This window comes from Trichechus manatus, unplaced genomic scaffold (assembly GCF_000243295.1).
Source record: "Trichechus manatus latirostris isolate Lorelei unplaced genomic scaffold, TriManLat1.0 scaffold00012, whole genome shotgun sequence".
NCBI lineage: Eukaryota > Metazoa > Chordata > Mammalia > Sirenia > Trichechidae > Trichechus > Trichechus manatus.
The window spans coordinates 535,446-540,779 of NW_004443948.1; the positions used below are offsets into that span (position 1 = coordinate 535,446).

The 5,334-nt window shown below is 40.4% G+C and overlaps 1 protein-coding gene across 1 annotated transcript in view; it reads left to right on the forward strand.

Moving 5' to 3' along the window:
* PROS1 (protein S) overlaps positions 1 to 5,334 on the forward strand; it is a 103,622-nt gene that overhangs the window by 44,030 nt on the left and 54,258 nt on the right. The window lies entirely within an intron of this gene.

A 5,334-nucleotide genomic window follows, 5' to 3' on the forward strand; every position in this document is an offset into this window, starting at 1 on the left:
GTGGTGTTTCTGCCTAGAGCGCCATCTTGCCGGAAGTCCTGGAACCTTCACATTTTTTGACACCCACCTTCCAATTGGAAATCTTCTGAGGAAGAAATCTTTATTAAGAAATGAAAGGTTTTCAGTTAATTAATATATGATTATTTTAAATACAATTTTAATATCTGGAGCCATATGTTTTCCTACCTTTATTAATGATAGGCTTCTCTATACTACATGCAATTCTGTTAAGGCAAATCTGACAAGTCAGTAGATGAGACACGTAAAGCATGATTGTATTTCAAAGTATTAATCTGATTATTCTCTATGTATTCCTCCCCCACCTCGTCTTGTCTTCTCTTATTTGTATGCTAAGAGCCATTTTCCGTCACTCCATCCCACACTGAAGCAGAAACAAAGATTCAAACACTCTGCCTACCTAAATGCTAGTGAAAGATTGTCTTCTCAGACACATTCCTATAGGCACAGTTTTTCATTCTTGGGATGCCAGATAAGGGCCTGAGAAAGAAGAGACAGAAAGCAAAACTAAAAAAAGAGGGGAGGCCTTGGAGGGATGAATGTAAGAGTCATCTTTGCAAGGGACCAGCAGTAAAATGGAGGGGATTCAGAGGACCAGCTGTCCTGGAGTTTGGACCCTCCATCATCTGCCACTGCACCCTCAGCTGACTCATCAGCTGACTGCAGTTCTTCTGGCCTGCTCCCCTACCCCCAACAGAGGGGAGCAGGCTTGGATCTCCTGAGTGGGGATAAGGCCTAAGGAAAGGACTTTTTCCTAATCTCTTGAACTGAATTGACCAGTGTGGAAATTTCCTGTGAGTAGAGGCAATGCTAACCCCATCATCTTTATTTTGGGTGCTTTTATGAGGTACCTATAAGAATAAAATACTGAACTTTAATCTTGTGGAGACAAGTATTTTTCATAGAAATTTGTATGATATACCTATGAGAAGAGATTCTACTAAGTAGAACAGGATATTTCTCTTTACCCTATAGCATTTATATAGCAAAGGGACATAAGGGAGCTTTTTGGGATGATGGAAGTGTTCTATAAAGCATAATTATGGTGGAGGCTATATACTGTATACATTAATCAAAATTCATCAAACTGTATACTTGATGAGTTGGAATCTTAATGTATGCAATGTATGTAAATTTTACCTAATAAAGCTGATGTTAAAAAATAAAAAAATTGAACATAGAACACAATAAGACATTCTTTTATATATATATTTATCTCTTAGTTTCTCCTAAAGAAAGTTTAAAGTGTTTGTTACAGTTAAATCTGAGAAGTAAGGTAGTACTCAAGATTATAAATTCAACTAGCCACGCAACTATTAATAAACAATTGTTACCTTACCGTTTACTTCTCCAATGACTCACTCACTGACTCTGGGAGAATTACTTCGTTTCTCTGGAATTCAATTTCTCTTGGCATTTATGGAATTTCCATGCAAGAAAATGAACAAAATGTTTAATCAGTCATTTATTGCCTTCTCAGAGGTATTTTTAATGGGCATGAAACGTCTCTTAGTAGCACTACTTTTTTTACTGAAAACCTTATTTCTAACATCAGCCAGCCACCTTAATCCCAGGATTTAAATGTTAATTGTTTTGAGATAAGATAATCAAATATATCCTTAAACAACAAAGATTTACCCTCACAGATAATATTAAAAGGCATATACTCCAGGCCATGAAGGCAATTTCAAAAGAAGATTCCAGTTAATGTTTGAAGAGTGGCAGTGTTATTGACATAATTGTACAGCCTGCTAAAGTCACTGTTTGGAAGAAGGAATGACTCAGATAATAAGTTAAAAATCAAGCTGAGTCATACTTTTTATCGTGAAAGGGTCATAAACATTGTAACATAAAATTTTGATTCTGAATGGAACACTTTTCAAGCAACATAATTGATTTTTAACAAGGACTTTCTTGAGCTACTTCTTAATGCAAGAAGGGAAACTAACAAGGATCTTCTTGAGATACTTCTTAATCCAAAGAAGTGAGACAAACAATTAGTGAGAACATGGTAATGCAAAAGGAGAACAGTCTTTGGAGGCTGCCTTGGCTCTGTTCTCAGCTGTGTGAATTTGGTAAAGTCAGTTCAACTTCCCTGAGTTTTACTTTATTCATGTATAAAATGGGGAAATTAGTATCTGCATAGAACAGATGTGATTAGGATTAATGGAAATAATGTAAAAATAGCATTTAGGTACTTAATGTACCATGGCTATTATTAAGATTAAATAATGAACTTTCAGACATTCTTGCAGGCCAGCAGGGGGTTGTTTTTGAGCCATAAGGTAAAAGCACATTGTTATGGACTGAATAGTGTCCCTCAGAAATATGTGTTGTCAATCCTAACCAGTATACCTATGATTATAATCCTATTTACCCATTGCTGTTGAGTTGATTCCAACTCATAGCAACCCTACAGGACAGAGTAAAACTGCCCCATAGGGTTTCCAAGGAGCAACTGGTAGATTCAAACCACCAATCTTTTGGTTAGCAGCCATAGCTCTTAACCACTACTCCACCAGGGTTTCCGTAATCCTATTTGGGAATGGATTTTCTTTGTTAAGAGACCATATCAGTATAGGGTGTATTTTAAGCCAATCACCTTTGAGATATAAAAAGAGCAGATCAGGCATAGAGAATCAGGCAGAGATGAGGGAAGATAGATGCCACACCACATGAAAATCACCAAGGAACCACAGGACCAGGACCTTCTTCAGAGCTGACAGAGAAAGATAGTCTTCCCTTGAGCCAGCACCTTGATTTCAGACTTCTAGCTTCCTAAACTATGAGAAAATAAATTTCTGTTTCTTAAAGACACCAACTGTTATAGCAGCACTACATAACTAAGAATATGATACTGAAGCATGGGTTGCTGCTCTAACAAATACCTAAAATGTGGAAATGGTTTTGGAATTGGGTAATGGGTGGAGGCTTGAAGAGTTCAAGTGCCTAATGGTTAAGTGTTTGGCTGCTAACAAAAAAAGGTCAGCAGTTCAAATCTACCAGCCACTCCTTGGAACCCCTGTGGAGCAATTCTGCTCTTTCCTACAGGCTCTCTGTGAGTTGAAATTGGCTCAATGGCAGTAGATTTTAATAGTTAAAGTGCTGGAGAAAGACGTGACAGTCTACTTCCGTAAAGATTACAGCCTTGGAAATTCTATGGGGCAGTTGTACTCTATCTTATAGGGTCGCTATGAGTCAGAATCTACTTGACAGCAATGGGTTGAAGTAAAAGCCTGGATTGCCTTGAAGAGACTGTTGGTAGAATTATGGATGTCAAAGCCAATTCTGGTGAGGGCTCAGAAAGAAGTAAGGAGAGCCATAGAGAAAGTCTCTGTCATCTTAGAGAATACATATGATGCCAGCAACAGAATATTGTTAGAAATGTAGATGTTAAATGTGCTTCTGTTGAGGCTATAAAAGAAAATGATGAACATGTGATTGGACAATGGAGGAAGGGTGATGCTTTTTATGCAGTGGCAGATAACTTGTCTGAATTGTGTTCAAAAGTTTGATGGAAGGTAGAACTTGTAAGTGATGAATTTGGATATCTGGCTGAGGAGATTTCTAAGCAAGGTCTTAAAGGGACTGCATGGTTTCTCCTTGCCGCCTGGAATAAAAAGTGAGAGGAAAGAGATAAACTTAAAAATGAAGTGTACAGGACTTCCGGCAACATTGCACTCTAGGCACAAGCACCACGCCGTCCCTCCACAGCAAAGATCCGAAAAACTAAGCCAAACAGAGAAAACAGCGATTCTGAAACCCTGAAACATCAAATGAAGAGATAAAGAACTCAGCCAAGCACCAAATGGAATAAGAACCTGACAGAGAACAGAGAGTGAGGAGACATACATGCAGAGGTCCCCTATCAGCTAACGCAGCACGGATCCACCATTTCAGACTCCTGTCAGAGACCAGCAAATAGGGGGTATGAGAAGGCAGCTTCACAGAGCTTCCAGCAGGAGACAGAACAACTGGTAACTGGCAATATACGCTTTCCCACCCTCTACCCTTCTTCATCACCACTCGGCCTCCTGTGCTTCCTGCGGCCACAGTCTCTTGGCCAGGAAGAACCGGCTGCTTGGATTCCACTCACCTGCACTGGCTGACTCCCTGAGAGCCATTTGTTGGCTGCTGGTGTTGCTTTTTTCCACTTCTTTTGATTTCTTCCTTACCTCTCACCACCTCCCCCTCCTTTGGCTCAAATACCTGGCTCTGTGCGCCATCTTGGCTTCTTCCTGTGGGGCTGTGGAGCTCTTCTTGAGTGTGGAACTGCATCCTGGTCCATGTTGCCATGCTGGTGGGATCCCAGAGCTATTTTGTTTGTTTGTTTTCTTTTCCTTTTCTCAAGTTGGGAGCCCGTTCTGGCTGGGCAGTGCTGCGCGGCTTGGGACCTACCCCCTCAGCTTGCACAGACATGCAGAGGGATCCCTGAGAGCATTTTTTTTCCTGTTTTTTGGGGGTTTTTCTTGTTCTTTTTTAAAAATTTGTTTTCTTTTCTTTACCCTCTTTTTCCCTTTTTGCCTTTCTTCATTACTCAGTTTCTTGACTCTCTATACCTTCTTTCTCTTCCTGTCCCCTGGATACCTGGCACTGAGTGACACCTCTACATCTTCTGGCCAGGCTATACTTCAACACCTGGGAACAAATTCCCCAGACCTTGTAGCCTCACTGGTGGGATCCCTGGGAGGTTTTCTTTTCTTTTTTCTTTCTAATTTTTATTTATTCATTCTCTTTTTTCTTTTTTTCTTCTTCTACCCCTTTTTCTTTTTCTCCATTTTATAGTCTCTCATCTCTCCACTCCAATGGTAAGCTCCCCAGCACTCTTTTTTGTTTGTATGTTTTGGGATCCTGTTCCTCTCTTATCTCTCCCATACCCATCTTAGCTCCACACATCACAATCTCCCCCCTCCATCCTGCCTACCTGCACCATGCACTTACCATCACATCATCAAGCAGCACAGGCACAGCCTACCAGAACCTGCCCTGCACTGATTACTGACCCGCCCTGGTAGCTGTAGTAAGTGCCACAAACAACCCATCCAAGCAACTCATCTTCAGCTAGATCTGCCCTGCTGTAACATATCTGAGCAACTGACCCTGCCAATTGGAGAAGGAGGCGAAAAGTGTCATGCCCACAGATGAGCAAACAACAAAGAACACATATCCTGCCTGCTCAGACACAGCCAAATAAAAAAAAGGACGAAACAAACAAATCTACAATCAATAAATGAGAAAACTAACTACTGAATGCCCCAAAGACAGCAGACAATATCAAAACAATTACAAAAACAGGACAAGATGGTTCCAGTAGGC